The sequence below is a fragment of the Hippocampus guttulatus genome, chromosome 4, assembly GCF_054856545.1.
Source record: "Hippocampus guttulatus isolate MCC_2025c chromosome 4, RoL_Hgut_1.0, whole genome shotgun sequence".
NCBI classification, from domain to species: Eukaryota; Metazoa; Chordata; class Actinopteri; order Syngnathiformes; family Syngnathidae; genus Hippocampus; species Hippocampus guttulatus.
The window spans coordinates 13,196,943-13,222,741 of NC_141264.1; the positions used below are offsets into that span (position 1 = coordinate 13,196,943).

Sequence of the window (25,799 nt, forward strand, 5' to 3'; positions counted from 1 at the left end):
TATCTCAATTTGGAAGAACCACAGTCCCTTACATAATGATTGAAGTTCACTGGTTAGAGTCGAGACACTTTTCTTCAGCATCATTTTTTTCTTCACTTTCTAGAGAGACTCAAACATCCGTTAAGGTAGGCAAAACTCTCACGATGGTATTGGACGAAAAAATGTTTTTGCCTCTTAATTTGGTTTCCACTTGAGTTTTCTGGTCCGTATTGTTTCAAGCAGATGAACAAGAATTAGTCAGTAATTAATATTATACGTGATGTTTACATATTTATAATATTTAAGTATAAATGTGTGCCGGTTACATGGACCCCTTGGCCAATGAGATGTATATTCTGTGACGTCACATGGTCAGTTTCTAACATGATATTTAACAGTTCTGGTTCAAGCAAGTTTAGGCAGCTAGAGGGAGTTCTTCAAACTCCCATGACCTTTCTTTTCACTCTGTTTAAATTCATGTTCACATTAAAGCCCGTGTATGTATGAACTTGTTGGAGCCCTCTGCCGCACCCAAACCCACCAACGAGTTTTGTGTTGCTGGTATGTGTATCATACAGTATGCAATGTCTATGAAAAACTATGGAACTAAATGCCAAAATGGAATGTGTGTGTGTGTGTGTGGGGGCGGGGGTTCTGAAAATGAATTCCCAAGTTTTAGGAGAATTGTTAACATCTTCAGGCTTTTCCTTTCACTTCCAATGCTATGACTACTGGTGTTGATGATTACCTGAATGCATATTGAATTGAGGAGGATCGGCGCACTGCTTTTGGTGTGTCTGGCCCGATTTTATTATTGGCATGAGTAGCAGTTTTCACATGAAATTGCTGGGGAAAAAAAACATTCTTTGAGCCCAACTGCTGTTTTCGATGTTCTGTCTGAAATAGGTTCAATAATATATATATACAGAAAAAAAAAATCCTCATCTCACCCCTCGGGTGGTGTCCGTCCCTCATTCAGCTCGGGTCCTCTACCAGAGGCCAGGAAGCTTGAGGGTTCTGCGCAGTATCCTTGCTGTTCCCAGCACTGTACATTTCTGGATTGAGATGTCCGATGTTGTTCCCGGGATCTGTTGCAACCACTCATCTAGTTTGGGGGTCACTGCCCCGAGTGCTCCGACCACCACAGGCACGACTGTCACCTTTACCTTCCAGGCTCTCTCCAGCTCCTCTCTGAGCCCTTGGTATTTCTCGAGTTTCTCGTGTTCCTTCTTTCTGATGTTTCCATCACTTGGGACCGCGACATCCACTACAACGGCTTTCCTCTGCCCTTTATCTATGATCACGATATCTGGTTGGTTCGCCACTACCATCTTGTCAGTCTGGATCTGGAAGTCCCACAGGATCTTCACTCTGTCATTCTCCACCACCTTCGGAGGTGTTTCCCATTTTGACCTTGGGGTCCATACTCCAAGGTCTATTTCCAGTCCATACTCCGCACAGATGTTTCGGTAGACTATGCCAGCCACCTGGTTATGGCGTTCCATGTAGGCTTTCCCTGCCAGCATCTTACACCCTGCAGTTATGTGTTGGATCGTCTCAGGTGCCTCTTTGCACAACCTACACCTTGGGTCTTGTCTGGTGTGGTATATCTGGGCCTCAATGGCTCTGGTGCTCAGGGCCTGCTCCTGAGCAGCCAGGATGAGTGCCTCTGTGCTGTCCTTCAGGCCAGCCCTCTCTAGCCACTGATAGGACTTCTTGAGATCAGCCACTTCAGTTATGGTCCGGTGGTACATCCCGTGTAGGGGCTTGTCCTCCCATGATGGTCCCTCTTCCAGAGCCTCATCCTCTGTTCCCCATTGTCTGAGACATTCTCTGAGTACGTCATCCGTTGGAGCCTTCTCCTTGATGTATTCATAGAGCTTGGATGTTTCATCCTGGACAGTATATATATATATATATATATATATATATATAATATTTATATTTTTGTATAAAATTGTATTATATTTTTAATACAATTTAATATTTTTTAAATTGAAATCTTGTAATGTATTTTATTTAAGGTAGTGATGCAAGGCATATTCCCCCCACCCCACCACACACTGTATAGTGTTGACATGAACACTCATTAGTGTTAATCTAAGCACCCAGTAGTGTCATGATTACTGCACTGTCAGCACTACATTTTGTTGCTGTAACACTCTATTTGGTATTGGACATTTAAGACTCAAATAGTGGGTCACTTTAACACCGGTTAGAGGTCGTTAAAATGAACACCTTTGGTTTTGAATAAACACGAGCTAACTTGCAGTGGAAGTACGTGCAGCATGGTCTGCCAAATTCCCAAACACGGGGGAAAAAACCCTCGCCTCGGCACAAAAATGAAGATGTGCCACTTTTATGCCAGAAATTGGGCCTTCAATCTTTATGTACATCTCATCTGTCACGATATTGAGGAGCGGAAACATCAGCCCAGGCAGCTACCATTATCTTTACTGGCTAAAAATGTTGATTCTCATGTCAAGATTCTTTGACAAGAAAAAACAGTCTGCTTCTTTGGCAGGCACATTTGAAATGCATCTTCTGAGTCGCCCTTTGACCTCCATGACTCTGTCCCTTCCTTTTCCACTGGTGCGCTACTATAGGGGGCAATGGTAGATGGACCGCGAAGGTTAGCAAACTGAGCTGTCAGCACAGGTTTCACCTGCTAGTTTGGGATTTGGATGAACGCACAGAGACCACATGACACTGCGGAGTCACAACACATCTGATGGATTACCTTTGTCACAATGGACTCGATAGTCTTTGCTCAAGTTCGTTTCATCCCTCAGTTCCCTGCACAGATGAAAAATGCTCGCTTTCTTTATCATCTCTATGTACAGCTCACCTGGTCATTCATGTTAGTGGTTAACATTCATATTCTGTTTTTCTCTTTTCTTGTGCCTCAAGAATGTTGTCACAAGGTTTCTTTTTTTATGTAGCCTTTGAAATAGTGTTGATGTTTCAAGCTTGGAGTGTAAATCAAACTTGTGATACCAGATCCCCTGATACTTGAGGTATCTTTAAATCCCTTCAATTCATTGCCCATGACTTCTTTTGTAGTCCTGTCTTGGCTATCCCCCCCCCCCCCCCCCCGAAGTACCAACTTGGTTTAAGAGGACAATAATTCATACTTTTTTCCACGTCACTGAATGCGCTTTGTCTAATTCGGGTCTTTCTTTTCTGTCCACAAACCTTTGTTCCATTTCCCCTGTCATTCAATATTTGGAACTGCTGTCAACAGCCTGTTTGTGCTTTTTCATTCATTTGTCATTCTTTGTATTCCCTGTCACCTGAAGCAACATGGCTGTGCAAGCGCAGGGCAAACAGATTCCGAACAGGCCTCAGAAGAACTTCTTTACAAAAGAGACCAGGCTGAAGTCTGCCATGTAGCAGATTTCAGAAGTTGAGGTTCGAAAGGTGGACAAAACCCTCCTTGTACAAATTCTTAGCGACCAAAGTGTTTTTACTGATAGGGCAGCCTGTTGACTCAGGTTCTCAAATCAAAGTGAGGAGCCCAATGAAAAGATGAAGGAATTAGAGTATGACTAGGATTCTACCCACGCCCATCTTCTCTTTGTTGTCACCCACCTGGATGAAACGTCATGCTTAGTAACATCACACATGACTTTCCAAAACCCCGGTAAAACAAAATGCAGCTGCTTTTTTCTTTTCATTCAAACCTGAAGTGATGATTCTAGTATTTTTGGCAATAGGAGATTCCCATTCCTCTGAACCATTATGTAGCTCTCTGTGTGGCCTTTTCCTGCAGCTGCAGCCTTTCCAGTACATGACATGAACATTAAAGCTGCTGATGCAGTGTTAGAACACGTATTCTTGAACCCATGGGGAGAAGGAAAGCAAAAGCAAGATCAGTAGGATTGTCGCATGGTGTCATCAAGTGGGCGGAAAAAAACCCATTTAAATCCTGTCAAATTTGCTTGAGCACTCGTCGTGAATAAAATAATCAGGTGTAGTCGTCGTTTTTTTTTTTTTAATATGACAAAGGCTCTTGCCAAAAGTTCAGGTTTCAAAGACAAGGCTAGATAATGGAAGCTGTTTAAAGCACGTTCAGACAATGCAGGATCTTCAATCCTCGACGTCTGCACTTCATTCATCTGATCCCGTTTCCTGACTTCTGAAGATGTGGGGAACTAATTGTACAGTCCCACTGGGTTCACACTTCTGCCTGATAGAAGTTGTTTTGATGAGAATTCGTCAACAAGCTCGTAAAAACATAACGCCGTTGCATAAAGGCCTGTAGAAAATGTTTGTGAACACTTTGGACTTACGATGGATTTTGGCAGCAACAGTCTCAATGTTACCTGCAGTTGCAGATCAAACCTGCCAGAAGGAATTTTGGACCATTCCTCATCGCAAATATGTTTCCGCTCTGTCATGTTCTTGGGATGTCTGGTGTGAATCATTCTCTTGCGGTCATGCCACAGCATCCCAATCAAGTTGTGATCCGGACTCTCGACTGTGTCACACCAGAGGCCGTATTTCCATCTGACCAAGCTCTTCTGTTGGTGATTTACTTCTTTCCTTTGGGCCATTGTCCTTTTTCATCACCCATCCTCTGTTAAACTTCAATTGGCAGACAGAAAGTCTTGATATCTTCTGCAAAATGTCTAGGTAAACTTGGCAATTCATTTTTCTGTCCTTGATGCTTTTTGTCCAGCCTCTGAGGAGGCAAAGCAGTCCCAAAGCAAGATGGCCCCTCCACCATACTTCACACTTGTTAAGATGTTGCTTTTGGTGGTGGTGTGATGTGTCTTGCGTGTTCCCTCCAGACGCCTCAACTTTGTTTTTATCTGTCCACGCAATTGTTTTTCAGTAGCTCTGCGGATTATCCAGCTACTTCAGCAGTGGCTTTCTCTGCGGTGTACTCCCATGACATCCATTCCGAAGTCATGTTTTATTCATCATAGCTTTGTCAACACAGATGATAGTCTGTGCCAGAAATGTCTGTCAGTCTTTTTGCAACACTTATGTATTTTTTTTTCACCTCATTGAGAATTCTGTGTCTGTTTCAGTCTTCTGTCTTTTTTACAGCACCACCACTCATAGAGAGAGTAGAAATAGTGCTCAACTTTTCTCATTTAGAGAATATCTTGCCATGGACTGATGAACAACATGATTTTAGAAAGTGTTTTGTGGACCTTTCCAGCTTCGTCCAATGAACCATTTTTTATAATTGTGGGTCTTCTGAGAGAACGTTTGTGCTAGCCATGGTTGCTTATGAGCAATGCTTATTGACAAAGAGAAAAGGCAAAATTGATTTGTGATTTTTAAAGGCAGGGCATCTTCAACCAACACCTCCAATGCCGCCATATTGATTGAAAGTTGTTGCCACTCTTTTCCCTCTTCTTTCAGTTTCAGAAAAAGATACCCACTTACCAAACAGAAATTCACCAAGTCGAAATTTGGCAAGTATGTTGTATATGCTGTGAGTGTGGAAAGGATCAAAATTACGTAGCAAGAGATTACGCATGATAGAAGATCCTTCTTTATGTGTACAAAAGCAACTGTTATTTATCCATTTCTTTGTTCTGATGGCCTACCTTGAGTGGAAATGAAAACTCGAATAATCCATCAATAGAGCATATGTCCTACTGTCACACGAAACCAGCAGTGAGATTTCATTTCTTTGGGTGAAGTGTTGTTTACCTCTTCAAGTGATTTTCCAAGAGCAGTTTCAAAAACTTTTTTTTTTCAGTACTGTATTTCTCATCAATATAAATGAAGAACATGGGTTAGAATATGTCACAGCTCACATTTTCTGCTTATTCCAGGCAGTTGACATGTCATCCCTTTCTATCACTTATCCTCAACGCCGCCACTATGTTCATTGTCCTCCTGCTGTGTGTTGTTTCTTTTAGGAATATGATCCTGTCTATACCGACATACTCGGGATTTGCCTTGGGAGTTTTCAGGTAAGGTGATTTACATTACATTATATGTGTGTGTATGTGTGTGTGTGTGTGTGTGTGTGTGTCATAAATATGATGCTTATTTATTGTACATCATGAAACTGTGATGACTGATCATTTAGAATAAATCCTGGAATGTTTTCTCTCGGCAGGTTGGATGGTTTTTGTGTGAATGGTGTGGTGAAGACAATATGTGTGTTGTGCTGCATATTGCAAACATTTGATTGAGCTGCTGAGGTTTGCATCAACTCCTGTAAGATGGAGCTTTTCCGTGGCTAGCTGGAGATGCATACATCCCAGATATTGGCAAGTCGAGACATCATGACCTTGTTACAGTCATTTTCAGTATCACAATGATCTGATTGTGTCCCTGTCTGTCATGGTAACCCCAAATGTTGGATTCCTGTCAACAGAGGTTTCTCTGTTGTTATGGTGAGAAGTGACTTTTTCTCTTCTTTAAATAAGATTGCATTTCTCTGTGGGGAAAACTGCAGTGGCGATGAAGTGCTCGGTCTCTCAGGTTGACTCAGAACTTTTGATGTTCAGCAGCAGCAGAAGAGCACTCGCGTATGTTATATTGGGTCGCTTTGGCACAAAGAATTAGACAGATGTCTTGAGCGAGGCCCTTGTGTCACGAAACTTGATGCGGAATTTCAGTTCATGCTTAGATAATGAATTATTTACAGCACAGAGAAACCATACAAAGAACCAAGCATTCTCCTCTAAAGTCACCCTAAACTTCAGAGGTCAAAGCAGCCTCGTGCGTATTGTCACATGAGACCTCAGAAAACCTCACAAGACTTAAGATCAGTAAGCATCTGAAGGTTTTTTTGTTGCTTTAGTTATTTTTGTGATGCCCCCAAACAAGGCTGCCACCGATGTCCAAAGTTTGAGTGTGATGTTGACTACAAATACAGAAATCTCATTCATTGCTGACGACTCAAATTGCCAAGAATCTGACAATAACTCTGTATCCCCTCCGAGACAAGCAGCACAAGTTACTTTGAACATCCATCACTGCATGTACATCCAGTCATGAAAAGTTAGCGCCTTTCTTCTTCACTCCCGTATTTTGTTTGCTTTCAGTGTTTATTCTCTTTTCTTTTAGCGCTTCACCTCTTTTTTACACTTGTATAATCGTTTTAAGAATGGTTCACACAATAATTGGGATTTATGGTGGTAGTACTGTACTTGGACACTGAAATTGTTTCCCAAAAAAAAAAAAAAAAGAGTGAAACTCATCAATTCCTTTTCTGTAAGGCTTGTTTTAATTTGCGTCGTGGGCAAGCCGGAACCTGTCCCTTTGGGCAGGAGAAGCGGGTACACTCCGGCCTGCTTGCCAGAAAATCACAGGGATTGCATTGTGTTCCACCAGAGCAACCTGCAAAAAAAAAAATCTGATGCAACACTCTGGAAAATTAAATAGCTAAGAGCAGTTGGTCAAGTACTGTGTTGTTATTATCATCAGAAGGAAGCAAATCTAACTCTGACATCCTCATGATGATTATCTCAACATAATTCTTGTCATGAATGCTGTCCAATTAAAAATTTCCACATGGTCCTAACAAACTGTTTATGATCAATTTTAACATAGCACAACATTTCTGTTTCAATCGTATGATGAGCGATAGTTTTAACATATGTTGATTACTCTCTTCATTAGCTGATTAGTGTATCCTTTAGGTTAGGCTTCCTTTGTGGTGGTGTTCTAGTACCAAACAAAGGAAACATCTGCTTTACTGCCATTCTAACTGATCCTGATCCACACAAACACACATGCACACACACACGCATAAACACACACACACACACGCACGCACGCACGCACACAGATGCTGCCTGCCTTCCTCCCATCCTCATCCTGTCTCAACTACCGAGCAATTCTTGTCCTTTTGCAGCGCAGCCATAAAAGTTCTTCCGTCATCCTTCCACCTCTCTTGTTTTGAAGATACAGTAAAATATCAACCCAGCCACACGAATAGGGAACTGTACATAGATAGCATTGTCCATTCATCAACATGTTGAATAATTTCTCGCGACATCACTGCCGTCCCAATATCATCAAAAACCTGCCCTCACTACCTCCATTGATGCTGAAACTAAATATAGTTGCTTTACACCTGCATCGTCCCGCGGTTCACATAGGGTAGCACAGTGTACGTTTATGTCACTTAAACACAAGCTCTTATCACAGACCATCAACAGAAGTGTGCAGCACTTATCTAACATTTCGACAAAACCTAAACCAGTACTGCTAATTGTATGTGATAAAACCGGCGTTTGTGGTTGCAGCGTTATGTAGTGTGTATTTCTAAAGATGTGACGCGTCATGTGATGACCCGAAAACAAGACTGCTCAAAAAACAATTTAAAAATGCCTTCTTCCCAGATCATAATCAGATGAGCATAAACCATAATTTTAGTCTGCATTTAGCTGTGTCCCAAATCCAAGTATAAAACATTATGATTTATTTATTTATTTATTTATTTATTTTGACATGCCTCCAGTCTCCAACAGAACATTCCACAGATTCTCATTTGGGTTAAGGTCTGGACTCTGTGGAGGTCAATCCATGTGTGAAAGTGATGTCTCATGTTTCCGAAAGAATGTTCTTCCTAGTCTGGGTAAGTGGTCCTTTTGTAATATTCCTTTGCCGTCAAAGAAAAAAAAAACAACATAATTCTGGAAAAACATGTTTGTATTTTTTTATTATTTTTCGGTTGTCAGCCTGTTGAATCTTGATATGACCAACGGAAACAGGTTCAGATTCCAAAAACGTGATTATTATTTCCAAGGACAATACAGAATCATACATTTTAAGGGCATATGACTGGTATGGTCCAAATGAAGTGTTTAGTCATTTATGTGGCTTTATTTTATTTTTTTCCCACCCTTCACAGTTGCCATAGATCAAATTTACACATATTGCTGTAGAAAAAAAAATCTAACTGGACATTATTGTTGAAAGCACAAAAACACAAAGAGCCAATCCGATTCCACCTATATTCTTCTCTCATATACTCACCTCAGTTAGATTCCCAGGATTTAAATTACATTATTTGTTTAGGAGGATCAATTAGGCATGTTCTCGGAGGAATGATGACATAAAGACAAAAGCTTGTGACTCCAAGTACAGTCAAACCTCGGTTTTCGAACGTCTGTGCGAAAATCGGTTCTCGACCAAATTGAGCGCACTTGACTGCGCCACTTGACTCCTCTCGCCTTCCTTACACGAGGAAGTGACGCTTCCTCATGTAGTGTTCCATTGTGAGCAGACGTGTTCAATAAATTTTTTTAAGACACACTTCTGAAAGAACACCTTTGGCCAAATAATTTTCAATTACATATTAGTTTTAATAATTAATCATATTTGAATTGAGTTCTCGCTATCAATATCAGCAATGATTTACCACGGTAGGCCAAAAGTGTATATCAATGTGCCGCACTTTATTTATTGTATAAATCTTTGCACGAGGTTCATTTTAGGAAATCACAATGTATATCAAGAGCTTAGTTTCGGTTTTCGAACAGCCTTCTGGAATGGATCATGGTCGAAAACCGAGGTATGACTGTACTTCAAATTTCTCTCCTCACTTGACAAAATGTGTGTGTGTGTCTGTGGAAGTGAACTTGAAGTAGGCCCCTGTGGCCTCCAGCACAACTGTAACAAGCAGATTAGATTTTACAAAGCAGATGTTTATCATCAAAAAGCAGTATAGTTTAGCTTGGGACAACAAGAAGCATTTTTTATTTGTAGATCCCAGTTTGCGCTGCATTTGTCTGTGTGGACAATTAATTCAACAAAAGAGATTATTGCGTGTCGCCGTTGTGTGCTGACAGGATCTGTGAACAAGCACAACAGTTTTGATTCCTGCTCCGGTCACTATCCACCATATTCAGATTTTTTATTTATTTATGTTGTTGCTGTTTTCTTCTTTCCGACATTCCATTATAACACAGAAGTGATAGTTCTCTGTCCACCAAGCCTTTAATTTTTTGTGGCATTAAAAAAAAAAAAAAATTGACAAAACTTGAAACTTTTTTGAGCAGCTAGACCAAATGATGTCAGGACACAGGTGTTCGGAGAATGGTTCAGTCATTCATAGAGACGTGCAGGACCTTGGAAGTAGATGGTGTCCAGAGATATTTGTTGCCACTTCTTGAGGCGCGACATCAGTTGGAAACAGAAATAAGGTCTTGTGGTGCCTTGTGGGGCTATAATAATAACCCTTGTCACCAAGAGGGGCAAACACAGAGTGTGTCCTTCCTCGCCGTGGTGGTGGGAAGGATCAATGACTTCCTCGATGTTTTCCCTTGGGGGACAGAGCAACAGAGTCTCGCTGGTATTAATAGTAGTCCTCAAACTATGTCAGCCTGTAAAATGCTTGCCGCGGGCGACACAGCCCTTTATCTCAAAGCATTGTTTTACTCTTTAAAGGCTCTTTTCAGATTTCAATTTCCTTGGTATCCTGTTTTTGTTCATCCCACTGTTCGTCACTGTACATGGACGTCATTTTTACAGCACAAAGGATGTCTCATCATTGGACTTTGATACTTCAGCCTCCGGATCATCCGGTTATTTAAATCTTCAACTTTTATGTCGTCAATTCCTGATAGCCTTCTCACATTGTCAAAGCCACTATTTGTGTCAGGTTTTTCTGGAGACCAGAAAAGCCATTCACCTCATCACGTTGGTCTCACTGGGAGTGTTATAGAAAGGCACTCAACTTTTAGATTGGCTCATTGTTTCTGACGGGAAACATCGTGCCATGCTGCAGCATAATGGTCCGAAAAACAGACGTTGTGGTGGCAGAACCTTTTGAACGGACAGCAGTGAAAGAAAAACAATAGCATGGCTATACTGAGAAATGATCTGTACTCATTGAATGCATCTTATTTGTATTCCCTAACTTCCCTGTGAGTTATTTTTGCAGCATCAGCTGGTTTAATAGCATTTATGCCCCGAAATAGGTCCTATGATGAGAGAGCATGGGAAAAATAGCTGCCGTGCGCTAAAGTGCTGGGAAAAGACTGTTCTCAACGGGATCGGTGCACGGCAATGTGGGATACCATTGCACTATTTGAGACGGAGGAAACATGGAACCATGGACAAGAAAAGTGCATAGATTAGACCAGACCAAGCAGAACAAGACCATTGCAGTTTATGTTCGCTTGGCTTCACTTCACTCAGAGATGAGAAGATGAGAAATGGAAGGTCTCTGATTGAGGCAGGAGCCATGTGGTGCAGTGTACTGAGGTAGCCCCCATTTTTCTTTTCATTCTGCAATCATCTGGTCCTGCTTTTTCAAAATCCCCTGACGTCTGCAAGAGCTGCGGCGGCACACATTCCGACATACCAGCCTGATGGCTGCTGGCCCATTAGCAAGGCCCAAGTGGAGGAGCCCACCCAGGACTGCCCACCCTCTCCTGCCTACCTACGGCCTTCCTGCCCAGCCCTGGCTCTGGATCAGAGGCAGGCCGCATGTCAGGGGACGGGCTAATGATGGCCACTGCCATGCCATCCCTTTCAAGCGTCAGCCCAAGAGTACAATTTGACTAATGCTATTTCCTGGTGATAAGATGCAAACAAGCTCATTTGACTTTTTTTTTTCTAAGATTTGGGTGGTAAGGGGATTGTTTACGTACGTGTTGGAGAAAGTGCTCTATTGCTGGTGTTGCTTAGCTCTGCTTGGAGTGGTAATGCCTACTTTCATGTGCATTATTGTCTTATAATAGATAATAGAAATGCAACGGCATGAACAAAACATATGCTTGCCGCTTTGAAGCCTTATGGTCTCCCTTGGCCACGAAGTGCTTTAATGAAGGCTCCTTTACTTGATTATTTTTCTCACCTAAGACTGTGTAAATTGATTCCATCTTAAATTGAGATGGGTCGCAGACATTCACTCAAAGCAGAAAAGCGTAATTTACAGTTCACTCAATGCTCTTTTTTTCCCCTTCTGGTATTTTAATTTAATTAAAATTTAAGGTTTCAACTTTTTCAGTGTTTAAACCATTATTGAGCTAATTGGCCAATACATCCGAGGGTTTTTTTTTGCATGTATTTGCTTTACCAAAATTGTACATTTATTTAATATCACCCCTTTATTAAATATGTTGATCTGCACAAATAAATTCAAAGAATATTTAATAATATTTAATTACCATTTTTCGGAACATTCATGAAAGCAACATATAACAATATACTCATGGAAATGTAATTGTATCCTTTCATATCTGTAATGTTCGTTTCTACATTAAAGCAAACAACAATAGATGCAGTAATTGTGTGACTTGTGTAACAGATCCCAACACTGGTGGCTTTCACTGTTGGGCAAAATGTATGAAAATACTTTGCAGCAGTTTAAGTACAGTCGTATGATTTCTTCCCTTTGAACTAGCTGTGGAGGAAAAAAAAAACATCATAGCGATTAAAGCTGCCAATGGATGAAAAGTGTTTTCAGCTCAAAGCAGAAAAATCCCTTTGGAATTTGGTATGATGCTGTCTGTGTGATCGCTGCTTGAGGATACCGGCAATGGCATCATTGTCAGAGGGGATGCGTGACACCAGGCAGGGACTTAGCGGAACATACGCATCCATCCACGTGCGCCTCTGATCCCAATCATTAATAAACTCAGCCACCCACAGAGATTTGTGTTTTTTTCACCCTCTACACACACACACACACACACACACACACACACACCACCTCCTGTTGGCAATCAGGAAGGAATGACATGTAAATGTACATAAGCACACAAAAACTGAGCATTTCGCTCGACAGAGATTTCTTCATGTTTTGTATGAAACAGGCTATTCCGTTATCAGTGATCTTCTCTGTTATGTAATTTCCTCCAAATTCACAGGCTGCGTCCTTCGAAGGCCACATTTTCGGCCGCATGACGTCACTTCTGGCGCGGCTCGACCGCACGTGGTTTCCAAATTCTAGAAAGACAGTTCGGAGGGTGGGTCCTTTTGGTGGCTTCAAAGGCTCCTCCTCATGCAGCCTTCGTGGATAGCATTAACCGTGGCGAATTTGGACAGGCTCAGTGTGACTTTTGAAACCACGTGCGCTCGAGTCACGCCGGAAGTGATGTCATGCGGACGAAAATGCGGCCTTCAAAGCAGGCAGCCTGTGAATTTGAACACAGCCTATATCTCCGCGGGTCAACAATTCTTCCAATCCCACTGCTAAACAACAGGCAGGGAAACTTCCCCTTTGTCATTTAACCCAGATTCAACAGTGCAGGCAGACTGTGCAGTCAAGAGTCTGTAACTTACCATAATGTAAATAGAGTGGTGTTTTTTTACATTACTTAACCACTTATTTTTAGTGGCGGAACGAGAGCAGTCAAGGGTGTGCCTTTTCAAGCCCCTCTGAATCTTATCAGCTGCATACACAGAAACACAATTGGATATCAAACAAAACAAAAATGACCCAATAGGAAGTGATGTCTTGATTTATGATTTAACTGCTTTTGGCAGACATATCAGGGTCAACGTTTTTAAACATTGACCCTGGTCAATTTTTTTTTTGCTTTCTCTTTCCCCGATCACGGGTCGACTTACCTTCATTTTGCTTTCAGGCGCAAACCAGTCACACCAGCCAGTTTCAGAATGAACAATGTCTGTGGACACCTCAGTGCCACGGTTGCATCCCTGTGCTGTGCATGCCTTCATGCATTGCCGTTTTAATGAACTATTTCTTCAAGAGAAAAACGCAGGTGTTGAACGGTATCAACACCAGTCACCATGAAAATCTCTGAACAAGAAGACCTGTAGGCTGTTATGAAAGCTTTTGCTATGCACAGTACATACGTCTCTCACCACTGCTTTTCTCAATATATCCTTGAATGAGCAAAAGAGGGATTTCAAAGGTACTTTTAATTCCTGCAATTGTGCCAGATCAGGCAATGACGATGAAGTTTGTCACTGTGGTGTTGCCATAGGAATTCAGCATGTGACCCCCACCCCATGCCCCCCCCCTACACACACACATAACACACTCCCTTTAGCCACACCAGGAAGTGTCTCTCTCTGAATCCCTGCCATCCATTGACAAAGCAAAAGTAAAAAAGATATTTTGCAAGCAATCTAGATCGGGGGTGCCCAAGTTGGATCAACTCATCAGCAAGCTTTGCAGAAGTCTGATAACGGTCCTGATCATTTGAATGGGGTGTGTTGGAGGACGGAAATGTAAAACAGTCTGCATAGGGGCTCTCAAAGGCCAGAATAAGGGCACCCCTAATCTTGATATACAGTATTTAGAGTCTTTTTTTTTTTTTTTTTTGCTCAAACATCAAGCGATGGAAACTATGTCCGTATGTGCGTGCCAGTGTTCCCTGCACATGATGAATCTCCACTGTGGTAAGTCGTCACTCTCTGATGAACGGTAAACTCACAGAAGCATGCACGCGCATGCTCAATAAAACACACACACTCGATCAAGGTAGGCCACACAGATATTCAATCATCAGTACATCACTAAAGTACAACAGGAGTCAGCTCTCCAGCTCTGTGTTATGATTTGCTGGAGCCACACACACTGAAACAGACATACTCATGCGCGCACACATTTTCGTTTCGCCTTGTCTCTGGACAAACAGCCCTTCTATAGTGAGAGACTCCAATGGAGTGGATCAAGTCCAGCAAAGACACCCTCGCACGTTTCCTCCCTCTCTTTCTCCAAATCCTCCCTCCTGTGTGACCGCCGGGCCTTTCTTCCTTCCTTCCTTCCTCCTGACACAGAGGCCTTGCCGAGTCGCAGGGGAGTCAGGATGGCCGGATGCGCCTCAACCAGACAGATGGACTGACAATGAGCAGACATGCAGACAGGAGGATGCAGCTACTGTGGACTTTGGACTGGGTTTTCTTCCCATGCACAGCGCCGAGGAGCATGACATCACTTATGTTTTGATAGGGCGACAGGAAGGCCGAAGGAGATGGGACGCCAAACGGCGGCGGGCTGCGTGGTCGAGAGCACCTAGAAGTATGCGGCGGTGAAAGGATGCATAAGTGGTGATCAGTGAAGAGATCAGAGGTGGCTCTGTTAGCGGAGGGGCACATTGACCTTGGGAGGCTTTATTTTTCCCACTGCTTTCCTTTACCCCCTCTCCCTCCTTCTCTTACATTGACGTAGCAATGAAGACTACAGAAAACGACAGGATTTGGCCCGCAAGAATTCTACTAAAACAGTCTGTGTTAAAACTCAATCTGGTCGGAATTATTACAGTTATGGGATTGTTCCCTACATGTAAACTGTTTGAGCAAAAGTGTCCATTACCACTACAAGGGAAGTGAAACTATAGCTATGACAGGTTGTGCTCTGCACTGCAAAGTCTGCAGCGTGTCTGGACACAGTCACGCGTCCTGTTCTAGTTAATCCCAAAGAGGTTTGATTGGGTTGCTCTCAGTATTGTCAAGTTTTTCCACACAATCATGCAACAATTTCTATGGACCTTGCTTTGTGCGTTGAGAACAGAAAACCGTGCATGACGTCCAAAAACATGCATGGCAGGCTGATTGAACACTCTAAATTGTCCCAAGGTGTGAGTTTGAACGCACATGGTTGTTCGTCTCTGTGTGCCCTGCGATTGGCTGGTAACTGGTTCAGGGTGTCCCCCGCGTACTGTCCGAAGATGGATGGGATAGGCTCCAGCATGCCCCGTGACCCTTGTGAGGATACAGTGCATCGGAAAATGGAGATAGATAGATATGAGCCTCCATTACATTTGTCAGTCATTTGTCAGGACCACTTAGCACAACTACCCTTTCTCCCTGTTGAGCACAGTCATCCTCAGGTTTTGTGAAAGTCCAGCCTGTATTTTTGGGGTAAAGGAAAGATCATGCACATGTCGACTAAAGTGCTTGTATGCTTCCGTCAACGAAAGGGGGGCGCACACAGTGCTAACTGAATTAAAAAATGAAACTGTCAAAGACATTTATCACCAGGCTTTCTGATGCTTTACAGCAGATTTCATCCAGAAAGTCTTGATAATCTTGAGATTCCATTGTGTTGCACAGATTCAAGATGCATTGTTTCGAACGCAGTAAAGCATCATCACGGCATAACCAAGCCCTTTATATTACACAGTAGGTCCCATGTCCGGTTGTCTGTCTCTGTATGTGCCCTCGGATTCACTCTGTGTCCAGGGTTTAGTGCGCCTTTTGCCCAAAGTCACTTGGGATAGGCTTCAGCTCCCTTTGACCCTGAACATTATAAGCTGCACAGAAAATGGATGGATTGAAGATGCCATTTCCCCTTGAATGGAGGAGAGGGAAGACTGGAAGAAAGGACAGAGAGCGTAAAGAAGCTCACATCAGTATAAATCCTTCTTCATCGCCCCCCTCTTCTATTTGTCTTTTTCTTAGAAGAGGATACAGTGGGTGCCAGCTGCAACACAGAGCAGCACTTTACAAAGGTTAACATCACCACTGCACTCCATCGAGCGCTTCTGCTCATCAATTCCAAGCCTTGTGCTGTCACTGCGGGCCTCCGGACGGAACAGCTGGCTGCAGGAAGACAAGCGCTCTTCCACAGGCTGTCCTCTGATCAGCTGCAGCCAGCTGTCCAACAGCAGCCCCGCTATTCACAGTGCTACTGGCCAGCCAGGCCCTCTTTCACTGCTGTCCCTGTCGCCTGCACTGTACTTGTCTCGTTTTATCACTTCTTCCTTCCTACGTGTTTTCACCCACAACAGAAGGCCCCCCCACCCCGACCCACATGAGCTCCACAGCAGTGTCTCATCTGTCTCTCTGAGTTACTTTTCTTCTCTTCACCAAGTGAAATTGTACATCCTAAATCCAGGCCTTCCAAATTTTTGCTCTGCCATTTCCGTCTTGCTTTGTCTCGACAACCATTTCTCTTCCTGTCTTTCACGCTGGGTCTCTAGATGAACTTTTGTCCCTGTTTTAGTCAAACTTTTGCTTTTGTTTTGCCCTAGCAGCAACTTCTTTATCCGGCCTTGATTACCATTCTCCCTTGTCCCTTCTGTCTGGCCGTCTTTTGCTAGCCATTCTTCTTTCCCTTCTTTGTTAGCTGCGGTGTCTCACTTTCGCCACTCCTTCCTCAGCACTCCCTTCTGCGTTCATTCTTTGACACGCCAATGCAGTCTAATGTGCTTCCCTTTTCCTAATGTCACAATAGAGTGTCTTCTCTTCTTCTTTAGAGCAACTTGCTCTGTGCCCCCATTCTGCAGGGTTTTTTTTCACAGGTGTCTGTAAGGTGGGGATTTACATTTTCTCAGGACAGGGAGCCCGTGGAGAGAGGCCTGCTGGCAGATCAAAGGCTCCGCCTGTAAAACGATCTGAAAGAGTCCAACATTAGCATCCATCAGGGTACCTTGAAAGGTCCCTGGTCAGCCGAGAGGGAAGCTGAGGGCCCCCCAAAGTGAAAGGCCAGTCTGCAGAGGCTGATGGAGGGGAGGGGATGGGATGGAGAGAAAGAGTTCGAGGCAAATCTACTCAAGAGACATGAGGAAAATATCAGTCCAAGGGAAGACAATTCCCAATCCAAGCTGGAAATGTTCTGTCGGATATAGCCCCCACCTCCCTCTTCTTTTCCTTGTCGTACTTCCACTCTCAAACCAACTTCTTTACAGCGTTATGTCCATAGGGGGAGATCATTTCCATTTCGGCACCATCATTACTCAGCTCACCAGATGCTGACGTTTATTACTTCACTGTGTGGTTTGCACATAGTATCTGGTCTAGAGAGTAGGGGCGAGAGTTGGAGCATTCTAGTTTTCCTCAGGGAAGGAGGGGTATCCAATTGTTTGCCTCTCCAAAGAAGCTAAATAACATAACCAACGTCTTAAAAACGTCTCTGTTCGGATTTTTAATCACAATAATGATGAAATTTACCATTCGCTTATTCAGAGCACTGTGATCTGCTGTGACTTTTCTGACTGAGGACGCAGATCTGGTAACAAAAAAATTCCTCAATACATAAATAAATAATAAAATAATCACAAAAATGATCAGTATTGTTATTGGAATTGAAAAAAAATTGCCCAAAAAGTCAGCAAAATTTTCTGGTATTGCCCATCACGATTAGTCAAAATGCCATCAATCACACGAGCTCCAATATAAAGATTTCAAAGTCAATCTGTACAGTACTACATTTGGAAGGAAATCTCAAGGCTGACATAGATCAGCTCTCACCAGCCATATAAGTGTTCAAATGCTGCTTAAATTTTGAGTCGTATTTGTAATGCGGGCGGCGCGATGGATGACTGGTTAGCACATGCGCCTCACAGTTCAGAGGTCCTGCGTTTGATTCCAGCCCTGACCTTCCTGTGTGGAGTTTGCATGTTCTCCCCGTGCCTGCGTGGGTTTTCTCCGGGTACGCCGGTTTCCTCCCGCATTTCAGCAACATGCATGGTAGGTTAATTGAACACCAGGTGTCATTGTGGGCGCGAATGCTTGTTTGTCTTTGTGTGCCCTGCGATTAGCTGGCGACTAGTTCAGGGTGTACCCCACCGACTGCCTGAAGACAGCTGGGATAAACTCCAGCATGCCTGCGACCCTTGTGGGATAAGCAGATCGGATAATGGATGGATGGATGTGTAACGCTGTAAACATGAATGAAATAGACGGGCTTTAAAAGTTCAGGGGAAAAAATGGCTCCGCTCTTGAAGACAGTAGTTCAGATTCAGATGACGCATCGGAACATACGTTTCATCCATAGTACATCACCAAATGCTGAGCATCGTCTCTGGAAAGGCTTTGCTGGAATTCACTGCAGCCACTTTTCTTGCAGCCTTGCTGTTCTTCCTCTTCAGAAAGTGCAAAGCATCCTTTATCCAAATATTTCTGGACCTAACTGTATTCTATTTTTACATAAATGTAAATTTTTTCAAACCGTCTCACTCCAAGAAAGATTTTAATAAGGGAAATAATATCCCCTGCAACCTATAACTACAACCGTTTTCCTTTCAATTGCTTCCACTTCACTGTTTGGGTCAGCTAAACACACAAAAATAGTTGATATTGGATGACCTGTTTTTTGTGTTTGATGAGCAAAGCTCACCTTAAACCTTCAAATTACAACTAAAAGTTGTATTCTTCTTTGTTCGGTGTCCTTCAAAGTTCTTTGGGAAAAGGCCGCTGTATGGAATCTGTGCAGACTCTAATGCTGATTAACAACATCTCTTGCGACAGTGCATGCAGCAACAAATGTTCATGAGCAACACACGCATTACTAATGAATGTAATGAAGTTCCCGCTCTGGTTCACTCAAACACACTTACACGCAGGCACTCTGGTTGTGTGCAGCTTGCCAACATGTGTTAAGCCTCCTGCCGGAGTGGCTGCCTGTCCCGTTTGTTGCACAAACTCAGACAGATAGTGGCGGGTCCACCCCAAGATGAGTTCCTCCTCTGTTTAGGAAAAAGGATGTGATCTCACTCGTTAAAAATCCAACCTATGTCGCTTGACACTCATGACTTAATCCAGGCTTTTCCTTTGTACAGCAGAGCGCCCTCTTCTTCCCATCTGCTCTATCTATCTATCTATCTATCTATCTATCTATATATCTATCTATCTATCTATCTATCTATCTATCTATCAGTATCTGCACTTTTGTAGCAGCAAAGAATATTACTTAAATTATTGCCTGCGTGGTTTAAGATTTTATGCTGACAGTTTGAACTTTGAATTTTTGCTTTAAATGCAGTATTTTACATCAATTCTCCTGGGAATTGTTCAAAATCAATTTTGAAGTTACACTGTTTTAGCGATTAGAGTAATAATGACACAGATATTCGTTAAGACCTCTGCCAAGGCCAAACAATCCTTGTAAGCATTTTACACGTACATATCCTGTCTGCCAAATGCCTGAATCTTGTCATTGAGAGTCATATGTTTTCATGTAGTGGTCTTGGGGGTATTTGTTTTTACCGCTGTTACACAATCCCACCAATTCACAAACAATGAAATGAGTCCTCGAGTTATTCGAGTACCTCGGTAAACATAAATAAATAAATAATATATGCTTGGGGAGGTGTTTTTTTTGTGTGTGTGTGGGCATGGTTGGGGAGGCAGTCAAGCTAGCTGTTGCTATGCTAGGCATGATGGTAATACAATGACAAAGTGGTGAAAATGCCAACTTCAAAATTAAATCTTTCCAAGTACAGTAATACACAAACATCAGTGCCATGTACACTATTATTAGTTTGAGTTGTTTGCGTCAATGCGTGGTGGTGGCAGCTAGCTTGACTCGACTCCGCGACTTGAAGTCGGATAGTTGAAGTCCATAAACACAACATAATCCTTATATCATAAGGACACACACACACACACACACACACACACACACACACACAATGTACCAGTAATTAGACTGACATTGTAGAATGGGGAACCTGTTCCCAGTGTGAGCGGCTAGTGGCTAGAAGCTAGCCATTAAGACATTGCCCCCATATAAAGGCAGTTTAATCGGCGCTGACAGCCTGACACAGTTGCAGTTCCTAAAGATCAATTTTTAACAAGCCAGGCTTACTCAAATGTGCTGTTTTAGTTGTCTCACAGGCCAAAATCTCAGTTACTCACGCGTCTAGTGAAGAAAATATACTTTGCTGCTCTGCACAGTTTAAACTTAGGGAAAACAATGTTGGTGATCTAAAATGAAAATAAATAGGTCATTCATTATGAAGTGAAATGTGTTATTTTGTCTTGTGTATTCAAAATAGTCCTTTAACCAAGCAAAACTACTTTTAAAATGTGATCCGAATACTCGATTATTCGCTTCGAATATGCAAATACCAAAATATCTGCTAGCTGCAGCCCTTCAACTAGCTATATGTTCTTTCAAAGAGGTATCGATGTGGCAATAGTTGCGGGATAACCTGTATTTCATTTGAAAGAATTCCTTTTCAACTTACTCCTAAAAAAGTTGAATTTGTAGTTACAGAAGGTGAAGAAAGGACAGTCTCCTGCTGTAAAATCTATCAAAAGCACGGGAGATCAAAAACAGTCTGGATTCCCAGCTGGAAACAGGAGTTGAACAGCGGCCCCCTACAGCAAAGTCCACTGTTTCATTGAACCACCCACGCCACCACAACCTCCTCCCTATGCAAACTTTCTTTGTCAAGATCATCCAATTTCCTTGTTTGCACATGAGCGACCAAAAAAAAAAAAAAAAAATGTTTCCTGGCAAACATAATTTAGCATAATTTTATGACACGTGGATGCCCTTTTGTGTGAGGGTGTCATTCATACAAAAGCTCTGTAACATGAATCACTAGCGAACGCTATGTGAAATAGTAAAACATTTCAGAATCATTCAAATGCAAATAATTTGATTACCAAAGTACATACGTATACAATACGTCAACCACCTTAATTTTATGCTAAGTTTAAGTTTTGAGTTTCCTCACTAAAAAGGTGGGTGCTTGATTTTTTTTTTCTGAGCGTGAATGTCAAAACATTGTCCTCCACTGCACAAAGCCCTGTGTTGATAGCTGTCAGGTTTTTTTCACCCTCAAGTGCATGATGTCCTCATTCTTCTCCTTCAAAAACACTTTTGTCACCCCAAAGGGGAGAACAATTACTTTGTAGAAAATGAGATCTTCCTGGATTGCCAACAGGTTGCCATAAAGTACTTATAACAGAGACATGTCATGTGCAGCTTTTCATCTTGTCACTGCCAGATTGTGTCCTTTAGTTTTGTCGATGAGCAGTGGCAACAGGTTGTTCCCCTAAGATATTTTTGTGGGCATTGTACGCAATTCAAGCAACAAGCACCGTCAAAACACTGTAGTGAATAAAGGTAAAGAGGCAAAAATTGTTTCTTCCACTTTGTGCTCGATGGCTGATTTATGAAGACATCACATTAATGATCCTCAACTAACTGAAAAATGGTCATCTTACTACGTTTTTTTTACTTTTCTTGGTTCTGAATGTGGAGATGGGATTTGTCTCTCAACTTAAACTGTTTCATAATTGGATTCCCATACCGGTCATATTCCCCTGACTGGAAACTATTGGATTGTCTGTTCCATCACACAAAGCGTGCACCTATGAACACAATAATGTGATGTTCCACACGACATGCTTACTACCACCCAGCCCTAGTGCGATATGATCTTTATTTTGTCCTGCGTACGTACATTTCTTCATCAGTGCACCTGGAGGTGTGCATATCCACTACCAGGCTATATGGTCTCACACAAGTTACCGATCAAACAGAGACTCCAGCAAGATGAGTCATGAGATAAGATAGATCCTGAACAGGTGGTGTGAATGACAGTAAAAAATAAAGACATACTGAAGCCGCCCCACTCTCTGGCTAGGAACTCACATATAACATTTATGACACTCCACATTTGCATGACCTGAGGATGTACTGGCATTCCCAATCTACTTGTAGAAAGCCCAGAGGACAAACTGTCAGGAAGTTCCCTTGGAGTGAAAACAACGCCAAAATCACACGAAACCAGACCAACCGGATGTCGACTTGTGGAAAGTGGACTGGAAGAAACCGTGAGAGCGCAAGAGAGACATAATGAAATTTTGATCTGTGAATCCGCACCAAACATGTTGCCGCTGTTATGCTCTTATGTAAGACACTGACTTGTGAGTGACCATGGGAGTGCCTGTTCCTCTTTTTCGTTGTGTGCTTTGCTGCCGAATTGACAACTGACTATATAGGCAAGCTTTATTTTATTGTGTTTAAGAATTACCAAATGGCAGTATGAGTTCTAACATTGGCTTACCGTGCCATCCCACTTGCAGAGTGAAAATAATACAAAAAGAATAATAAGAAATTGCCTGCCCCCTTCTCCCTTGGATCATTTTGTTCATTTGACTATGTGAGCATTCTATGCCTGCTTTGAAGCACAGTACAGTGGAACCACTAGTTACAAACGTCCCTTTTTACGAACAATTTGGGTTTCATTGAAAAATTACGTCTATTCAGGGACTACTTTACTACTGTATTTACTATTCGGGACCTATTTCGGTATGCAAATTGTTTCAGCAAGGACGAGTGGATGGCTCTACATTGAGCTTCTTCTCGCTCTGTGCAACCATCATGGGCAACATGCATAACGCATTGCTGTAAACTGAAAACCTCTTGTGTTCCTCCGTGACGTAAGGCGGAAAGCAGTTGCGGATATAGGCGGAAGTTCCACCTCCACATCCCGATCATCCGGTCACAAATGGTTGTTGTGTTAGCCTAAACGAAGTCCGAAAATAATTTTCAGTCAGGTAATACAATTTTCAGTGTGTATGTTATACAGTAAATGTAGAATCTCTTGAATGAAGACAACCAACGGTGAATATCGGTGGAATCACATCATAAAAGACGCCCATGCATGTTGTCGCAAAACATAAGTTCCACCAACGCACAACACATTCACCCAATCACAATTGCCAGGAGCAGCCATTTTTTAGAAATGAATGTGCAAGTATGTGCTTTTTCTCACATTATGTAACCAGGCTCTGCATTATGCGAGGCAAAGTCGGCACTATGTCTTTGTCGTTTTGCTCTTGATAAATGAGAAAACACTCGCTGGTGGTAGCGTGAGCAATCCAATCAAAAAAATCAAGAAATATGTCAAGAAATAATCTTTTCAATGGCATTGTGACATCCACGTGATGACTTTTTGTCATAGAAAACGACACATTTCACTGGATCGGTTTGCCAAAATCCACCAATGAATTAGAAAAGAAACAGACATAAAAGAGTAAAAAAAACTGACCAAAATAAACCATTTGGATAAAAAATTATCCTCCGTGTTTTTATGGAAGAATGTTGTTTATCTTATCTTATCTTATCTTTTTCTCCTCCTTAGTAAACGATCAATAAATACTTATCGTGTTCTTTTTAAATTTTATTTTTTATGAGTGGTTTTTTTTACTTATTACATTATACTTATTTTAAAGCACCCACTGGTTAACAAAAAAACAGTAAGTATGACTTAGTTTTGTAGCTGGAACGGATTCATTGCATTTCCATTAATTCTGATGGGAAACATTACCTCGATTTATGAACATTTCAACTTACATAGAGGTCACTAAACCAATTAAGTGTGTAATTCGAGGTTCCACTTTACTTTCTTGGCCCCTGGTTGGAAGAAATAGGTATGTTTGCTTTTGCACAGGTACACTTTGGATATACTGTATATCAACAATATGATCATTCACCATCAATAACTTGTTTTAAAAATCACAACAAAAATTGCACAATTATAGTAAAGAAGGATTCAAAATAGCACAGTCAAAGTCATGAGTGAGCGCAGGCATGTAACATGAGCGTGTCATTGTGAGATCAGTCCGCCAGTTATCAATGAGAACCTCCTCCTTCCAAAATAGAAATTCCCAAACAACTCAAAAGTAAGACACAAAGTGAGGAAAGTTGCAGTCATGCAGTGTTGTATCACAAAGCAGAAGCACAGATGAGTTCAGCGCAGCTTGAGTGGCAGCCAGTGGTGGAGAGAAGAAGAGTACAACCACTACGAAACATGCTATGTTGGTTTCCATCTTGCAAGTGTATGCAATGGATTTACTTTTGCATTCACTTTGCATTTGGACTTGAATTATGTTGTGTTGACTGTTTGGAGGGAGTAATGTCAACAGTATTTTGCATATTTTGCCACCTCATCCATGTGAACAGATTCAAGTCACCGCTTCTGAATACTCATTAAAATCGAATTACACTAACAATCGTTCCTCCAGGTTTGACGTGTGATCAAAGCTGGGAAACTTCAAAACAAACAACAGTATCGAATCATCTCCACGAAATGGAAAGAGTACATCGTTGGGAGTTGCAGAGTGTAATTAGTGAGCCCTGTCACCTTTTATTAGCATATCATTAAATGAGCTCCGCTGGCGCACAATAGCTCAAATGAGGTGGATGTCTTGCTCGTGTGCAGGCTACGGTCGTATTCTCTCACCTTTGGAAGATGCCATGCATTTTCACGCTGACATTGTTTATTCAGCTTTTGTATTACAGTCGTGGGAACTGTGCTGGAGACTGTGAGGTCTTGGTGGTATCAGCTGGTTGCGCACAGTTGACCACACATCATGCCCTCATCGGCGCACACACATTGCGCTGAGGAATGCTGCTCACAATCTACCTTATCAGGTGTTTTGTCTGAGGGACATCCGAAGAGGGCTTGGCGTTTCCACAGTAGAATACATATCTCTATTTGTTGTTTTTTTTTGGGGGGGGGGGTTAATTTTTGTATTTTTTTTCCCTCATCTTTCCCCCCCACCCATCTTGTACGCCTTCTTCACTGCATGTCAAATGTATTGTGACCGCCCTGCTTAATTCACCTGACTGGTCCAATCTCTCTAAGGTTCCAGGGAGCTGTAAATTGCCATTTTAACAAATCATAACTGCCAAGCAAGTAGAAAAACAAGTTCACCGCTTTTAATATGAAAGCTTAAAAACATGTCCTCAGTCTTCACTGCGATGATGACTGTACACAAAGACTCACTTAGCTTAGAGCTTAGTAGCTCACTTTCTGCTGCACATACTGTTCTTCCACTTTATTATTTTTGTCCACGCCATGGAAGAGACTTAGTGTACTGCATTCTGTCAACGTTCCATCAAATCCATTTCATCCTCATTGATATCGCGGGTACCCATCTGCGGTCATATCACAAAGAAACATAGTAAAAAATCCAAAGAACAAGCCAAACAGGCTCACACTACGGCTCATGAAATTTGGCGAGGTGTCACAAGATATGCAGGGCATTTTGCCGTACAGCCTTTGAAAAGGGCATGGCATAAATTATTCACACTTTAACTCCCCCAAATGTTTTTTCTTTCTGCAGTAGATCTCTTCCACCTTTTTCCCAGGCCTGTCTGTATGTCTGACCCGTAACTTACAATTGATTTATCCCTGATTGTTAGACGGCCTCTGAAGCTGCATCTTGAT

At 42.2% G+C, this 25,799-nt stretch overlaps 1 long non-coding RNA gene across 2 annotated transcripts in view; it reads left to right on the forward strand.

Moving 5' to 3' along the window:
- The window catches only part of LOC147205991 (uncharacterized), a 114,610-nt gene that overhangs the window by 83,559 nt on the left and 5,252 nt on the right, over positions 1-25,799 (forward strand). Inside the window, exons 3-4 of one of the 2 annotated variants that reach the window (XR_015100697.1) lie at positions 5,862-5,915; positions 8,420-8,558. This is a non-coding gene — a long non-coding RNA (uncharacterized LOC147205991). Of the gene's footprint in view, positions 1-5,861; positions 5,916-8,419; positions 8,559-25,799 lie in introns of those variants that run through there. The other variant, XR_015100696.1, reaches the window with a different exon arrangement.